General features: G+C 37.1%; 1 protein-coding gene across 1 annotated transcript in view; it reads left to right on the top strand.

Annotated features, from left to right (window-relative positions):
• Window positions 1-18,819, top strand: part of Tsga10 (testis specific 10) — a 116,672-nt gene that overhangs the window by 10,503 nt on the left and 87,350 nt on the right. Inside the window, exons 3-4 of the mRNA XM_090336490.1 lie at window positions 12,767-12,982; window positions 17,609-17,674. The gene's annotated coding sequence lies outside the window, so the exon portion shown is untranslated. The remainder of the gene's footprint in view (window positions 1-12,766; window positions 12,983-17,608; window positions 17,675-18,819) is intronic.

Here is an 18,819-nt window from a genome sequence, read left to right as displayed (position 1 = left end):
TTATTATTATGAATGATGACGTTGATGGACATGAAAATTAAAACACCAAGAGGTTCACTAATCCTTACATCTAACTAATAAATGGCAGGTAGAATTTCTCTGTATTTCCAAGTTAGGATAGATTTGTACCTAGCTCTTTGGACTCCATGCTCAGTATTGTTTCTGTTCTGCTGCTGCCCTACAGAGTATAACTATTAATAAAAGTTATTAAAAAGAACTGGGAAAACTAAATGGATTTAACTTTTCCTCATTTTTCCATGATATACAGCTCAAAACTCAATTATATATATGCGTGTGTATACATGCATATATAATGCATATATGCATGTTATATGTATGTTATACACATATATTATACATATAGCATAATAAATAATGCGTAATACATATATAATGTAATGTACATTATACAGTATGTACATGTCATGCAGATATACTATATACATGTTACATGATGTATTTATATATATATTTTATTTATTTTCATATATTTCTTATTGTAATTAATAGAAGGGTTACATTATATTCACCAGATAGAAGGTGCATTACTTCACATACATTGTAAATATACATATTTATACATATAGTATGTATGGTGTTTATATACACTGTATACTTACAATATATTATGTGTACATCTATGTGTATATATATGTATGAGTAGATACACATATGTATATATATATGTAAAATATCTACATATATGTACATCAGGTTAGGAATCTCGTGACATAAAGAGTGACATTCTAGTAAATTCTTGTATTTTTTTCTTCATATATTCTAGTGTGCTAAAATAACTTGCAACTAGAAATGACAAGGTGAAATTAAAATCCAAAACAAAAAACCCAAAACCTGGGAAAGTCATGCCTCCCTAAATAAAGGACTAACCTCATAAGAAGATGACTTTTAGACAATAATGTCTCCAAATACCACAGCAGGGAGGGGGAATGTAGCCACAATTTCTTCCTTCATAGGCTGAATAGAGAGCTAAGGTTTGCTCCTTACCAGAATGTAATAAGGAACTTATTTTGGAACTTTGCCGCCTCTAGTTGTTTTTCTCTGTCTCCTTAATAGGATGGTATTAGAGAAGACTGAGTAGGGAATCAGGACTTCCATCCTGTCCAAGAATAAGGAGGTACTCAGCCCCATGGTGACTTTTCTTTAAACTTCTCATAAGAGGTGCTCCATTCTCCTTGTAGTTAGTGTGGGTGCAAAAAGACCACTTTTACCACTTACTGGTAGTACCGAGGCCACACATTCACAGGGTTGTGGAGGCCAAATAGGGATGAGTATTGAAGCACTTCTCTTCTTCCTGGTGGTAGCATAGTGGAGAGCCTGTGCTCTCACACTCCTGCCTCCCAAAAAGGAGCCCATCCTCCTTAGGAATAAACAAAGACTGAGTAGAGAAACTGGACTTCCACTTTCACTTAGAAAATGAAGCAATGTCCCTTTTTTTTTGTGAGTTGGATTATAGGATGCCTGATAAAATACACAATTCAGAGTACTTGGTCTCAAAAAAATTCCTCATAAGAATCATGAATATCTGAGAAAAGATAGAGATGTTAACACTGAAATGCAACAGTGTGTGTGTGTGTGTGTGTACGCATGCATGTGCGTATGTGCGTGTGCGTGTGCCAGCAGTAGACTCAAACTCAGCTTTTTGGTGGTTAATTGGAGATAAGAGTCTCATGGACTTGCCTGGGTTGGCTTTGAATTGCTATCTTCAGAACTCAGCTTTCTCACTTGCTTGGATTACAGATGTGAACCACCAGTACCCAGCTCAGTCTGACAAAGATTTTAAAGTAGTTATCTTATAAATGTTGCAATAGACGATTATGAACCTACTTGAAACAAATAGGAAAATTAGAAAGTTCTAACTGGAAAATCAAAGTTATAAAGAGCTAAATGGAAGTTTTACAACTAAAAACAACTTGCCGTGCAAAAATCTTCTCACATATAATGTTTATAGCAGCATTCTAATTGCCAAAACCTGGAAGCAACCAAGATGTCTTTCAGTAGGCAAATAAGAAGATTGTGATATATCCATATAATGGAATAAGATTTGGTAATAAGAAAAAAATATTGGAAGCATATTTAAAGTGAAATAAAGTTCCAAAAGATTATAAACCATGTGATTCAATTTATATGACATTCTGAATACAGAACTATAGAGCTGAAAAAAGCATTGGTTGCAAGGTATCTGATGGGTGGGAGGTATAAATAAATGGTGCACCAGGGGGTTTGTAGGGCAGTAATATTCATTATGAGATGGTAATATCATTCTGTATTTGTCAAAACCCCCAGATGTATAACAGTGTTTTAAATAGGCAATAAATACATGAAAGGATGCTCAACGTCATCATATATTGAGGAAGTACAAATCAAAACCACAAGGAGGTGTACCACATCATATTCATTAGGATGGCTATTATCAATATAACCAGATGTTATTATCCTATGGTGAGGAAACGGGAGAACTGGAACACATGTGTTACAGGTAGGAATGTAAAGAAAACAGTTCAATAGAGACTCAGATATTTATATACGGATGCTTATGGCAGCATTATTCACAGCAGCCAAAAGTTGGAATCAACAAAGGAACCAATATATAAACTGGGTAGCTGGGTATGGTGGCACAAATGTAGTACTCAGGTGGTAGAAGTATCCCCTGAGCCCAGGCATACCAGGCAGCTTTGTCAGTAAAGCAAGACCTCATCTAAAAAGCAGCTAAGCAATGTGGCATGTATATTCAAAGGAATACAAGCCTTTGAAAAGGAATGAATTTCCAACTAGGTACAGTGCTTTCATACTTGTGTCTCAGCTACTCAGAAGACACATCAAGAAGTTCATGGTTCAAAGTCAAACTGGGTAAAATTGACAAGACCCGCATCTTAATGAACAGGCTGCAGGTGGTGGTATATGCCTGTGATTCAAGCTACACAGAAAGCATAGGTAGGAGGATTGCTGTCTAAGGCTGATTCTGGGACAAAAGCACATGACCTAAGCTAAAGAAAAAATGGGCTAGTGATATGATTCTGTGGTAGAGCTCCTGCCTAGCAGGCAAAAGACTTGAATTTTTCAGTCCCTAGTACTTACAGAAAAACAGGAAATGATGAATTGTTATAACATGGCTAAGTTTTGAAATATGCTAAATAAAGCATACACAGGATAAAGAGTCTTTGCTTCCACTTATACCTCAAATAGGCAAATTCATGCGACAGATTTATTTCTTGCTTTTGTGGTATGATAGAATTCTGGGAGTAAACAATGGTAATAATTGCATGACATTATGAATATGCTTCATGCCACTAAATTGTATACTTAAAATTATACCACAGTAAGGATTTTATTTTTTGTCAGTACTGGGGCTTGAACTTTGGTCCTGGGCACTGTCTCTCAGCTCTCCAGCTCAAGGCTACTCCCATACCCCTGGGCCTGGGTGTTGTCCCTGAGCTCTTCAGCTCAAGGCTACTGCCCTACCCCTTGAGTCACAGTACCACTTCCAGTTTTCTAGTGGTTAATTGGAGATAAGAATCTCACCAACTTCAGTGCCCAGGATAGCTTTGAACGTCAATCCTCAGATGTCAGCCTCCTGAGTAGCTAGGATTACAGGCACAAGCCATCGTGCCCTGCACTAACGATTTTTAAACATAGAGCAGCTATGTTAAAAATTCAGTGTTCTCAAATAACAGTATGTAAAGAAAATCAAATCATTAAATATCAGAATAGAAAAGTAGAAAAGATCATTAAATATCAGAATAGAAAAACAGAGATGATCATAGCATAATATTTCTGAGCAACAGAAAGATAAATGGATTGGAAACTATAAATAGAACCTTAGAGTGAAACTGTAACAAAAGACCTAATATTTGAATCACTAGAGTTACAGAAGGAGACATGAGAGGGTGGGCTGAGAAAATATTCTGAGAGATAATGGTAGAAAATTTCCTTAATAAAACACAGTGAAAAGGATAAGTGAATACGTCATAGCATCCAATGAAACCTATATGAAGACATTTCATAAACTGATGAAAGTGGAAAAAACACTCTTGAAATCATCCAGAGAAATCGTGCTCTATATAGAGGAACACCAGTTCAAAGACGGCAAAATTTTCAAGTTTGAAACCATGAAGGTCAGAAGTAGTGGCACAGCAGCATCTTTTTTTTTTTGCCAGTCCTGGGCTTGAGCTCAGGGCCTGAGCACTGTCCTTGGACTTTCTCAAGGTTAGAGCTCTACCACTTGAGCCTCAGCACCACTTCCGGCTTTTTTTTTTTTTCTATGTATGTGGTACCGAGGAATCAAACCTGGGTCTTCATGCATGCTAGGCAAGCACTTTAACCACTAGGCCAAACTCCCGGCCCCAACAGCAGCATCTTTTTAAAGTGCTAGAAAAAAAACAAACCCAAACAAAACAAAATCCTGTCTATTCATTATTCTACCAACAACAAAATATCCTTGTGGAATGAAGGGAAAACTGTACACTTGTTAATAGATCTACCCTAAAGCAATAGCTAAAGAATTTTCTCTCACCAGGAAAGAAGTAGTTAACTTTTAGAAGGACTGGAGTTGTGGTTCAAATGGTAAAGCATCAGTTGAGCATGCAAGCTGAATAAGTTCTAGGCCTTGTATTCAAACCCCATTACCTTCCACAAAACAAGACAAAACAAAACACCTCTTGGTATAAGAAGAAAAACTTAGGAACACTATTGAGATAAAAATTATTGGTAATTGCAATGAAATTCCCTCCCCATCCTCCAGTCATGGGGCTTGAACCCTGGGTCTGGGTGTTGTCCCTGAGCTCAGCTAAAAGCTAGCGCTCTATCACTTGAGCCACAGTACCACTTCTGGTGGTTAATTGGAGATAAGAGTCTCATAGACTTTCATGCCCTTGCCTGTCTTTGAACCACCATCCTCAGATTTCCGCCTCCTGAGTAGCTAGAACTACAGTTGTGAGCCCGGCACCTGGCTTAAATTTCCTTTATGAATCTATTTATTTTGCCAGTCCTGGGCCTTGAACTCAGGGCCTGGGCACTGTCCTTGGGTTTTCTCAAGGCTAGAGCTCTACCACTTGAGTCCCACCACTATTTCTGGCTTTTATTTTATGTATATGGTACCGAGGAATCAAACCCTGGTCTTAATGCATGCTAGGCAACACTCTACTACTAGGATAAACTCAGCCCAGTTTCCTTTATTTTTAAATTTTGTTTTCAAAATTCTGTTATAAATTGTTGTTATCAGTGCACATGGAGAGCAGGAAGTAAGACCCTTAAAAATGACCAGTAGAGAGCAATGCTGGAATTGTGGTTCAACAGTACATTACCTGCCTTAAAAGCAGAAGAAACCTGGATTCAAACTCCAATACTACCAAAAAAAAGTGTATGTGTGCGTGCATGCATGTGCAAGTGTGTGTGTACATATAAACACAAAATTGAATACATTAAAAATCAAAAGTCATGCTTAAGCTATAACATATATTTACACTAAATATAGTTTGAATCAATTGAAAAAAATAGAAAAGTCAGTTTAAAAGCATGAACCAGCTTTATGCTGTATATAAGTAGCTTAAGTCATTTATGATGATTAGCAAGGCCAGAAGACATACAGACCCCAAACAAAGAAATAAAATGGCCCTTTTTTTTCATATGATTTAGTCTAACAAAACAGTTACAGAATTGGGTTCTGAAAACTACAGAAAACCAATGAAAGATATCAAATATTTAAATAAGTGGAAAAACAGATTCATGGATTAGATTTGTCAGTGTAGTGAAGATATCAATTCTTCCCAAATTGTCAAGTAGGTTAATGCATTTCCATCAAAATCCAAACACAAACACTTGTAAAACAAACCGGAAAGGTTCACTCTTTGGTTTCAGCACTCAGTTTATAGCTACACTACTCAAAACTGAATATTGGTTTTAGTCTTGCTTTTTTAAAGGGCTTATAGAATTCAGCTGTGAAACAATCAGGACCTGTACTTTTCTTAGATGAAAGGCTTTTTATTGTTATGGATCTGTTTAAGTGGTTTACCTCCTCTTAGCTTAGTTTAGGTATATTGAAGTTATCTAGGAATGCATCTACTTCTGCCAAAATATATACAGAAGCACATTTTAGTAGGAAAAAGATAGTTTTTCAACTTGGTTCTACAAAAACTGGATACCTAGGGCTGGGAGTTTGGCCTAGTGGTAGAGTGCTTGCCTAGCATGCACCAAGACCCAGTTCGATTCCTTGGTACTACATATATAGAAAAGCCTAGAAGATAACAGAAAAAAAAATCTTTAGGCCCTTGGGCTTGGTGAAGAACACTTAATCAAGCTGGGCACTGGTGGTGGCTCACACCTGTAATCCTAGATACTCAGGAGGCTAAGATCTGAGCCAGCCCAGGCAGCGAAGTTCATGAAGACTATCATTTTCAATAAACTACTCAGAAAAGGCTGGAAGTGGCACTGTGGGTCAAGTGTTAGAGCGCCAACCTTGAGCAGAAGTAATTCAAGGACAGTGCCTTGCCCTGATTTCAAGTCCCAAGACTGGCAAAACAAAACAAAGCATGACTCATAAAAGAAAAAAAACCAACTTGCAGTCCAAAATGTAATCTTTTAAAAAGAATATCAAAGTTTATTAAGAGTAACAAAGTTTTTAAGCGCTGGTGTCTCAGGCCTGTAATCCTAGCTACTCTGAGGACTGAGGTTTGAAATTGAGCCCATGAGAAAACTCTATGAAACCTGTCTCCAATTAACCAGAAAAACAAAACAAAATGAATTTCTAGGAAGTGGAGTTGTAGAATGTCCCCTAGAGTGAAAAAGCCAAATGAGAGCCTGAAGTCTTAAGTTCAAGCCCTAGTACTGAAACACACATGCACATAGCCATGTATACACAAAGAATAATAAAAGTTTATTCAGAGGTGAAAATGAGTCAATCTCAAAGTTCTTCTCATTGAAAACAACTATTATTTCTATGTTGGTTCAACTTTTATTGAAATCTGAGCGAATCATTGTATATGTCATTATCCTACCCTCGGCAAGGAGGGAGAAAATTTAAAAGTACTATGAGATTATGACATGGAGATAAAGCGAGTCTCTGTCAAAGTAGCCTATCTTAACAAGATTGGACTAAGTTTTTATTTTTCCTCTCAGAATAAGTTACAAGGCGACATAAATAGATTCCAGAGCAAAGGCAGTCTTGAAGAGGACCTGGCTGTATCAGGCCTTCTCCTTATCAGTTCCTTTCTATTGGTCATATTTATATTTCACAAGTATTTTGCATGCGTGTGGAGCCAAAGGCCTATAAGCAAGAAGGCAGTGGAAAAGAGAACAAGGTTCTCAGCGTGTTTGCACTGATCCAGGGATTCTCTCTCTCTCTCTCTCTCTCTCTCTCTCTCTCTCTCTCTCTCTCTCTCTCTCTCTCTCTCTCTCTCTCTCTCTCTCTCTCTCTCTCTCCCTCTTTCCCACCCCCTCTTTCTTTTCCTTCCTTCCTTCCTTCCCTCCCTCCCTCCCTCCCTCCCTCCCTCCCTCCCTCCCTCCCTCCCTCCCTCCTTCCTTCCTTCCTTCCTTCCTTCCTTCCTTCCTTCTTTCCTTCCTTGTCAGTCCTGAGGCTTGAATTCAGGGCTTGAGCACTGTCCATAGGCCTTTTCAAATCGAGGCGAGCACTCTACCACTTCAGCCACAGCACCATTTCTGTCTTTTTCTATGTATATTGTACCAAGGAATCGAACATGGGTCTTTGTGAATGCTAGGCAAGCACTCTACCAGTAGGCCAAACTCCCGGCTCCCTATCTATCATTTTCTATTCGAGGACTTGGGACTGAAATCTTTTACAGAATGGAAGTTGAAGTCAGATTCTTGACAAACAAGTCATCCTCAATAAACTGCAAAAGGTAAATTGACAGTGACCATGGTTAGAATTTTTAAAAAGTTTAGCAGTTGACATAAAGGTCTAGTTATTTTAATTTCACACAGCATTTTAGGATAATAATTATGATGGATGTTGTTATATCAGCATTTTGTTTGTTTGGTTTTTGTTTTTGGTGTCAGTCCCGGGGCTTAAACGCAGGGCCTGGAAACTGTCTCTGAGCCTTCATTTTACCACCTGAGCTACAGTGCCACTTCTAGCATTTCTGAGTAGTTTATTGGAGGTAGGAGTCTTAACTGACTTTTTTTTTTTTTTTTTTTTTGCCAGTCCTGGGCTTGAGCTCAGGGCCTGAGCACTGTCCTTGGACTTTCTCAAGGCTAGAGCTCTACCACTTGAGCCTCAGCACCACTTCTGGCTTTTTTTCTATGTATGTGGTACCGAGGAATCGAACCCAGGTCTTCATGCATGCTAGGCAAGCACTTTAACCACTAGGCCAAACTCCCGGCCTTAACTGACTTTTCTGCTCAGGCTAATATTGAACTGCATTCCTCAGATCTCAGCCTCCTGAATAGCTGGGATTGCAGGCACCTGGCTCATCAAGCTGTTCTTATTACAGTTAGGAATACAAAGATACAATCTTGCAAAGGACTAGCATCAATAGCAGTTTTAATTTGGAGGATACCAGTTTGGTAAATTGTTTTCCTAAGGTTTTCACTTTAGAAGATAAATACATGAGGAACATAAATGCATTTAACATACATAGAAGCCCACAATAATTAGCATTATATTTGCATATATACATATGTATGTATGCATATATAAAGCACTTTGGTCTTTACCTTTAGATTAAAATGTAGAATTTTAATATGTATACAGGACTGACAAAAATATAATTTTTTTTTTGGTTGGTCATGGGACTTGAACTCTGGGCCTGGGCATTGTCCGTGAGCTCTTCAGCTCAAGGCTACCACTCCACCCGTTGAGCCACTTCAGTTTTCTGGTGATTGATTGGAGATGAGACTCACGGACTTTTTAGTGCCTGGGCTGGCTTTGAACTGTGATCTGCAGATCTCAGCCTCCTGAGTAGCTAGGATTACAGGCATGAGCTCTGCCCGGCAACAAAAAATGGAATCTTTAGGCCAGGAGTTTGGCCTAGTGGTAGAGTGCTTGCCTAGCATGCACGCAGACCCAGGTTCGATTCCTTGGTACCACATATGTAGAAAAAAGCCAGAAATGGTGCTGTGGCTCAGGTGGTAGAGTGCTAGCCTTGAGGGAAAAGCCCAAGGACAGTGCTCAGACCCTGAGTTCAAGCCTTAGGACTGCCCCCCCCCCCAAAAAAATGGAATCTTTAGATCTCATAAATTTAGGAAAATGTTATCAGTGACTCCAAATAGACATATTTCCTAATGTACAAGTGTATCTCATGTATACAATAAACGCTAGGAAGCCGTCTACCACTTGAGCCACACCCTCATCCTTTCACTTTCTATAATCATTTTTTCAGGAAGGATCTTGCATTTGAATCCAGCCCTGGACTGCATTTCTTTGATCTGTACCACTTCACATAGTTGGGACCCCAGGCCCATACCATTTCATCCAGATTTCTGTTTGAGATGGGGTCTTGCAAACTTTTTATCTGGACAGTTGTTAAACAATAATGCTTTCATTGTTTGCCTCTGAGGTAGCTTAGATCATAGATATTAGCCACTACACCCAGCAAAAGTTAGTTTTAAAAATCTACTTATTGAATATAAACAATTTCATAAACTTTACATGAGCTTTTTATTTAACTACAACCTGCAAGTTTTAGGGATTCTCTCCATTTAACAGATGAGGATCAATATACCCTCATTTATTTTTCTGAAACCAGATGCATCTCTTGGGACCAAGAAATAATAACTTGCCACAGTTACATAACTGGTAAATAACTAGAGAAGGATTTATATTTAACTACTGAAGTTCAAAGTCCATATCCCTCCTGTTACTCTAGGCAGCATCTCTAAAGTACTTGGGGTTTGGAATTAACTAAAAGTAGAGTGTGGTATCAGAGATAAGAGGAGTATGGATTTATTTATTGGTGATTTATTCACTTTATTTAAATACACACAACATAATGCATGATAAAGAAATGAATGCTATTATTTATATTGCTTACAAATTATTGGAAGAGACAAGAAAATAAAAAATACTTTAATATGTGCTATAAAATACCAAGATGAAGCTATGCCAGATGCTTAATGATGGTACATATGGAGAGAGAGAAACATTGAACCCTTCCTGCTACAGGGGGAGATGAGCAAACATTTTGTGTACTTTTGCTGCTGAAAAGTGTGGCACAGTAGATACATGCAAGTACGTACATGCAAGTAGACACCACAATGTAGCTAGACAAATTATAGGTTCATTATTTTACCCTACCTTTATTATCTCAGCTACTTCCATCACTAGTAGATTTTACAAGCTGTAAAATGTGAGGAGTAGTAAAGAGATCACTGCACACAGTTCTGTGCAATGTTGTTAAAACTGGGCTGCATATTTTTTGTTTTATGAGGCTATGCATAAAGGAACTATTAAGTAGCCATGGCTATATAGAGTAAGAACAAAGTTTCCAAAAGATGAATGTATATTCCTAAAATTGAGGCTATATTGAAGTTTTTCCTAAAGAAGGATCTAGGCCATTTAGTGGTAACATTGCAATAACTTACCTAAAATGAGTTTGGTGTGATTGTTTCTTATACCATGTGTAGAACTTAGGAATATATATTGCAGATGATAGGATTTGCTGATAATAGGAAGTTAGGATGGACAGGTAAGTAGAACTAGAATCATAAATGACATTTTCATCGTACGTAGAGTATGATCAGGCCTTAAAAACTTACAGAAGTGACTTAATTTTGCATTGTCCAAGGTTTCAAAAAATCAGTATATGGTAATAGACCAAAAGAAAGTCGAGTAAGAGATATCCTTTAATCTGATAAATTAGTGTGGTTTACTAAAATGTCAAAGTAATTAAAATGGATTAAAATGACTGATCATATGCTTTAGTGTATATTAATTAGAGATTATAAATGTCATGGTAGCATACTTAGTTAAAAATATTTCATAGCCTGTATAGAATATTCTTTAATGACAGATTATAAAGTTCATACTTTTGAAGTAAACTGACAATTTTAATAGTGTGGAAGGAACTATATCTATAGTTACTTGAAAATTCAATGTTAGTTCTAAGTTAGAACTAAGGGATGTGATTTTAGCAATTTTAGAACTTCCTTAAAGACTTAGACTATTTCTTCTAGTACATGTGGTTGGTTTTGAGAGGTTTTATTTTCCCTATTCTATAGAATACCAATGCAGTATCTTGAACACAATAGTGCTTAATAAGTAATTTCTAATACATAAGGGACAAACATTATGGAGAAGTGTTTATGCAACTGTTTTATCTCTTTTAAGTATTTTTACTGTGTGTAACATACTGTATTCCTTTACTATAAGTTCTGAGATGATAGGCATCTAACTTAACTGAATTTTTAGAATTTACTATTATTCTTGACATAATTATTGTTCATAATTATTGTCGGGTCTAATTTATTTTGTTTTGTTTTGTTTCCTTTTAAGGCATTTGCATACCTTCGTGATAGAACAGGCCCCTTTCTTCATCTGTTGATGGTTTGGTAGTGGGTTGGGAAGGAAAGCTGTGATCCTCCACATTAGTCAGCAGATACTTGATTGAGTTGATATTTAGCTTAGTCAAGTAAGTTACTATGTTCAAAAAGACTTTTCTAAAAAGTTAATATATTTTGATAACAGTAACTACAAATTTAATTCTAGGAAGTGGAGGTGTGACTCAAGTGGTAGAGCACTGGTCTTGAGCAAAAAAGCCAAGTGTGAGGTTGAGGCCCTGAGTTAAAGCCCCAGTACTTTACGTATGAGCATAATTTTCTATCTCAAAACAAACAAAACCTCAAAGAAAATTTAATTCTAATGAACTTCAATGGCAGGTAATTACAGAACTGTGGCTTCTTTATAGGAGATATTTGACTGTTGAATAGTTTGGTTAAAAAGTAATACAGTTACTTTTATTTCCTTTTCCCCTGGTACTGAGTTTTAAAATCAGGGCCTCTTGCTTGCCAAAGGCCCTATTACTTGAGCCACAACCTCAGCCCGCTTTGCTTATGATAAAATCTCTCTAACTTTGCCTGGACTTGCCTTGAACTTATGAACTTATGATCCTCTTGCCTCTGCCTCATACAGGTAGGCACATACAGGTATGTGCCACCACATAAGTTGACTTTATGGTGTGTGTGTGTGTGTGTGTGTGTGTGTGTGTGTATGCACATGCTTGTGCATTCATGTGCATGCTTGTCCTGGGGCCTGAACTGGGGCCTGAGTGCTGTCCCTGAAATTTTTTACTCAAGGCTAATGCTCTACCGGTTGAACTTAAGCTCCATTTCTGACTTTTTGGTGTTTAATTGGAGATAAGAGTCTCATGAACTTTCCTGCCAGAGTTGGTTTTGAGCTATAATCCTCATATCTTAGCCTTCTGAGTAGGTAGAATTACAAGAATGAGCCACTGGTACCCAGCTCTTTTTATTTATTTTATTTTTAAAAATAAACTGGAAATTGTCTATATATTTTCTAAAATTTTTAGGGTGGAGATGTTTTAGAATGCTTACCTACCATGCATAAGGCTCTTGAATTTGTACCTAGTGCCATAATAAATAAGTACTTTTAAATATTCATTACACTTTTTCAGATAAGTAATATATTCTCTTGGTACAGAATTCAGAAGGTACAAAAAAGTATGCAGTTAGGTCACGTTTTCAAAGAAGCAAATCTTTTCTGACACCAATCTTTTAGTTGTTCTCAAAAGGAAGCTAAGGAAATCTTTTAATGTGATTTTTTTTCTTTTAATGATAACAGATTGAAGATCTCAAACAGACAAATCATGATTTGGAAGAATATGTTAGGAAACTCTTGGATAGTAAGGAGGTGGTAAGCAGTCAAGTAGACGATTTAACCAACCACAATGAGCATCTTTGTAATGAATTAATTAAAATCGACCAACTAGCAGAGCAACTAGAAAAAGAAAAATTTTTTGTGGTGGATTCCGCCAACAAAGAACTTGAAGAAGCAAAGGTACTAAATTTATCACTGAAGAATTTTAGCTTTATTTTATATCTGTGATTATTAATTTTGTGGGAAAGTGACATTCTTGTCATTTGATAGTTTTTAGGTTTGACATAACTAAAATCTATACTATGGGTTAATTTATATTTTTCTCATTGAAATATTTTGCCTTATTTTTTGGTTTCATATTATTATTATTATTATTATTGTTGTTGTTGTTATTATTTTATATATATTTTTTGCCAGTCCTGGGCCTGAGCACTGTCCTTGGATTTTCTCAAGGCTAGAGCTCTACCACTGGAGCCACAGCATTACTTCTGAATTTTTTTTATATATATGGTACCGAGGAATTGAACTTGGGTCTTCATTTATGCTAGGCAAGCACTCTACCACTAGGCCAAACTCTCACCCCCTCATAATTTTATTTTTTAATTAATTTTTTTTTAACAGTCCTGGGGCTCAAACTCAGGGCCTGGGCACTGTCCTTGGGCACTTTTTGCTCAAGGTGAGCACTCTGCCACTTGAGCCACAGTGCCACTTCCAGCTTTTTCTGAGTTTTTGGTACCAAGGAATCAAACCCAGTTCTTCATGCCTGCTAGATGGGCATTTTACCACTAGGCTACACTAATTTAGTTTTATTGTCAAGGTTGTGTACACAGGGGTTACAGTCATACATAAGGTAGTGAGTACATTTCTTGTCCAACATTGTTACTCTCTCACACACTTACGTCCCACTTTCTCACATTTTATTTCTTTAAATATTTCTTTTGTAAGCAGTTTTTCTAAGTAAAATACGTTAAAGATTTAAAAGAACAGAAATATTCTTTAAATAGAATGTTAACCCTCTCTTCAATACTCTCTTTAGAGATTTTACAAACAGGTTTTTTTCCATCTTTTATTTTCATGTACATAATTTATTTCTAACTTCTTGTGGTAGGCCTCTGCTAGTTAAACCATATAGACTCAGCCCATCATTGCTGTAGTTACTTTTCAGGAAAGGTCTCGTTTTTGTTTAGGGCTGATCTCAGACCTTGATCCTCCTATCTTTGAGAGCATATGATTGGGAAATGTTTTCTTTTTGTTAACATTTAAATGTATGTATGTATGGATATATATGTATATATAATTTATTTTTTTTTGTCAGCCATGGGGCTTGAATTTTGAGCCTGGCTGCTGTCCCTGAGCTCTTTTGCTCAAGCCTAGCACTCTACCATTTTGAACCAATGGTAGAAAGCTTGCTTAACATGTACCTATTCCCTTAATTCAATTCCCAGGACCACACATGGCGGGGGGTGGGGGGGGGAGAAGAAGAGGAGGAGGAGGAGGAGGAGGAGGAGGAGGAGGATAAGATGATCTTAGATTTTAGTCCACATAGTATAGTGTAGAAAATAACATCTACTACAATCTTATACCTGCACTGCCTAGACATTATCTTCTTCTGGTCACATACTACTGGTTATTATTCATCTATATCTAGGAAATGTGTACATATAATGTGCTCTCCCTCTCCTTCCTTCCTTCCTTCGTTCCTTGCTTGCTTGCTTCTTTCCTTCCTTCCTTCCTTCCTTCCTTCCTTCCTTCGTTCCTTCGTTCCTTCCTTCCTTTGTTCCTTCTTCCTTCCTTCCTTCCTTGCTTCCTTCCTTCCTTCCTTGCTTGCTTGCTTGCTTGCTTGATTTCTCTTTCTTTTTCTTTTTTCTTTTTGTCAATCATGAGACTTGAACTCTAGGCCTGGGCATTGTCTCTGAGCTCTTCAGCTCAAGGCTACTACCCCACCCCTTGAGCCACAGTGCCATTTCCCTGTCTTTCTCTTTCTCTTCCTCTCTTTTTTATCACTCTATCACTTGTGTCACAGTTCCACTTCTGGCCTCTTTGCTAGTTAATTGCTAGTCTTTCCTGTTCAATTTGGGTTCAAACCATGGTCCTCAGATCTAAGCCTCCTGAGTAGCTAGGATTATAAGTGTGAGCCACTGGATCCTGGCTGTATAAATTTATTTCTGTTAGAAAGTATCATACTAGGGACCAGAAGTGGGTCTACTGGTAGAGTGCTGCCTAGCATGCCTGAAGCCCTGGGTTTGATTCCTTACTACCACATAAACAGAAAAAGCCAGCAGTGGTACTTTGGCTAATGTAGTAGAGTACTAGCCTTGAGAAAGCTGAAGGCCCTAGTTCAAGCCTCAGAACTTGTGAAAAAAAGTATCATATGAGATATTCTGTTGTGGTGAAATTTAATACCTAATATACTATGGAAATCTTTGCACAATATCCATACTAGACCTATATCTTTTTTAAAATATAATTTTATTGTTAGTTATTATTATACAAAGGGATAATTTCAGTCAGGTAGTGAGAATATTCCTTTTTTGGACAATATCACTTCTTCCCCTCCCATCCCTGCCAACCACAAAAGGAAAAAAAAAACACCAAACCCCAAAGCAAAAACAAACACCACCAACAATAACAACAAAAAATTGCCATTTTTCTACTTCCTAGAATTCATTTTAATAAATAACATTTTAAATGTTTAGGAAAGTTATACCTTTGGGTTCCTCATTTCTTAAAAAGTGTGTTCATATAAATTAACATTGAATATAAATTATTCAAACCTATACATAGTTTATTTAAATTGTTATGTTCCAAGCAATAAAACCCCTTACTGTTTTAAGAACTTAACTATGACTTCCAGAGAAATCTTAGAAGAGAGCTTTGGAATAAACAATAAAGAAAAAATAAATTTACAGGTTTTACTCAGTGATCTGGTAGTTGCCTAGCATGTATGAGGTCGTGAGTTTAGTCCCTAGTATAGCAACAAAAAGAAGAGAAAAAGAATAAGAAATTCTAGATAATTCTAGAAAGTTTGATTTTAAAATATTGTTAGCAAGACCATAATACATTTTAGTTTAGAATAATGAAAAGTTAATGAATTTAAAAGTATGTTCATTGTAGCTGGGTGTGGTAGCTCACTCCTGTAATCCTAGCTACTCAAGAGGCTGAGATCTGAAGGTCACAGTTAAAAGCAAGTCCAGGCACTAAAGTCCATGAGACTCTTACCTACTATTAATTACTGGAAAACAGGAAGTAGAGCTGTGGCTCAGGGCGTAGGGTGGTAGCCTTGAGCTGAAGAGCTCAGGGACAATGCCCAGGCCCAGAAATAAGGCAGTAGCCATGAGCTGAGAGCTCAGGGACAGTGCCCAGGCTCAGAGTCCATACCCCATGACCCCCCAAAATATATATAAACATAACTACATAGATAATAAAAATCTATGATGGGCTATATATTCTATAGACATGTTTTATTACATACATTAATATGTACCTATGACATATAAACCCTCATCTTAATTTTAATTATGTTCTAAAATCTAAGTGCCAGTGATTGTATATAGAAATTCTCTTCTTGAATACTTGTTGGTTAAACATGACATTTGAAATATGATGTAAAAATCAATGTTAATAAATTCTTTAATTAAAAAAATAAAAAAGCTCATTTAATTTAAAAATACTCCAAGAAAAGGTGTTTAGCATAAAGCTTTACTCTCTTGAAACTTTTTCACTGCTGTTTTGGAATATACGAGACATGTGATAAATATAACTATGGGTTAGGGTGAGGCTAGCTTATTCAGTGCCATAATATTGATACAAAAAGTATGTTGTGGGGGGCCAGAAGTGTGGCCTAGTGGTAGAGTGCTTGGCTAGCATGCACAAAGCCCTAGGTTCAGTTCCTTGGTACCATATACACAGAAAAAACAGGAAGTGGGACTTTGGCTCAAGTGGTAGAGTGCTAGCAAGCTCCAGGACAGTGCCAAAGCCCTAAGTTCAAGCCGCAGGACTGGCAAAAAAAAAAAAATTATGCTGTGGATGGAAGGGAATTAAGTTATTGCACTAGTACTGAGTAGAAAACATGTTTTTCTTAATGTGTAATTTTTTTTTTTTTGCCAGTCCTGGGCTTGAGCTCAGGGCCTGAGCACTGTCCTTGGACTTTCTCAAGGCTAGAACTCTACCACTTGAGCCTCAGCACCACTTCCAGCTTTTTTCTATATATGTGGTACCAAGGAATCGAACCCGGGTCTTCGTGCTTGCTAGGCAAGCACTTTAACCACTAGGCCAAGTTCCTGGCCCCTTAATGTTTAATTTTTTATAGCTTCTTTATTGCCATCTTTAGAAATATAATTAGTATTAACATTTTGGTCCAATGTTGGGAAATAATTTTGTAAAGTTTTTATGTACAACACTGGCTAAAGAAACTGCCATGCTGTGCCCTGTGGCTCATGCCTGTAATCCTAGCTAGCCAGGAGGCTGAGATCTGAGGATCACAGTTCAAAGCCAGCCCCTAGCCCTGACTGTAAGACTCTTACTAGAAAACTGGAAGTAGTGCTGTGGCTCTAGGGATAAGGTGGTACCCTTGAGCAGAAGAGCTCAGGGACAGCACCCAGGCCCAGAATGCAAGCCCCACAACTGACAAAAAAGAAAGAAAGAAGCTGTAATATTCCGTCCTAAGTACTTTTATCATCAACGCATATTTTTTCCTTAATATATAGCCTCCAAGTTTTTATTGTCAAATGGCTTTTTTCTTTTTTCATACTTTTCCAGTTAAACAGAGGCATCCTCAAATAAAAATTACTTCTCATTTTTTTTCAGATTGAAATAATTTGCCAGCAAAATAATATAACAGTATTAGAAGATACAATAAAAAGGCTTAGATCTGTAAGTACATTTTCCATAAAATATAAGTTATCATGTTTTAATCAGCCACAAAAAATTCATATGCATATTTTGGCCTTCATTCCTTTCCAATGTTTTATTTATCTAACAAAGGGAATGAAAACTCTCCCATTTAAACATTTTAATCTTATCATTTAAATAGTCTGTCAGAAAGTATGTAATTTTCCTTTGTAAAGTATTGCAAAATGAATATTGTGAAAGAAATGTCTTAAGACATATTAAAATGAATTGGAGTTCACAAGAACGCATAAAAATACGAAATTTCTAGGATCCATTTAAATTCATTTGAACAATTATTGAAGAAAATATTTAGAGATTATTAGATATTATTTCAGGGTTAGGACATTGCACAAGTGATAGAATGCTTATATAACAAGTGAATTTAGTTGTGGTTTTTGTGTGTGTATGTGTGTCTTCAAACTAAGGACTGCACAATCTCACTGGGCTTTTTACTCATGGCTGGGGCATTCTACCACTTGAACCATACCTGTAGTTTCAGCTTTTTCTTTAAAAATAATTTAGCAGGGGCCCTGGAGTTTGGCTTAGTGGTGTAGTGCTTTTACCTAGCATTCAGGAAGACCTGGGTTTGATTCCTTGGTACCACATATGAAGAAAAGCTGGAAGTGGTGCTGTGGCTCAACTGGCAGAGTGCTAACCTTGAGGAAAAAGCCCAAGTACAATGCTCTAGTCCTGAGTTCAAGCCCTAGGACTGGCAAAAAAATTTAGAAAACTTTTTACTTGGAGATAAAAGTTGGTCTACTTAGCTTCCAAGCCTCAATCCTCAGATCTCAGTCTAACAAGTGGTGAAGATTATAGACATGAGTCTCTAACACCCACCTTTGGGAGTACTTTTAGTCAAATTAAAATATTTAAGAATTGAAAAACGAAAGTATCATTTTTATAAAACTATTACTGATTTTTTTTTTTTGGTGAATCATGGGGGCTTGGACTCTGAGCCTGAGCACTGTCCCTGAGCTCTTCAGCTCAAGGCTACCGCCCTGGGCCTGGGCATGATACCTGAGCTCTTCAGCTCAAGGCTACTGTCCTAACACTTTAGCCACAGCCCTATTCTAGGGATTTATTGGAGATGAGTCCCACAGTCTCTAGTGACCTGGCTGGCTTTGAAC

Source organism: Megascapheus bottae, chromosome 7 (genome assembly GCF_031878675.1).
Source record: "Megascapheus bottae isolate mThoBot1 chromosome 7, mThoBot2.hap1, whole genome shotgun sequence".
NCBI lineage: Eukaryota > Metazoa > Chordata > Mammalia > Rodentia > Geomyidae > Megascapheus > Megascapheus bottae.
This window is presented reverse-complemented; position numbering and strand designations above follow the sequence as displayed.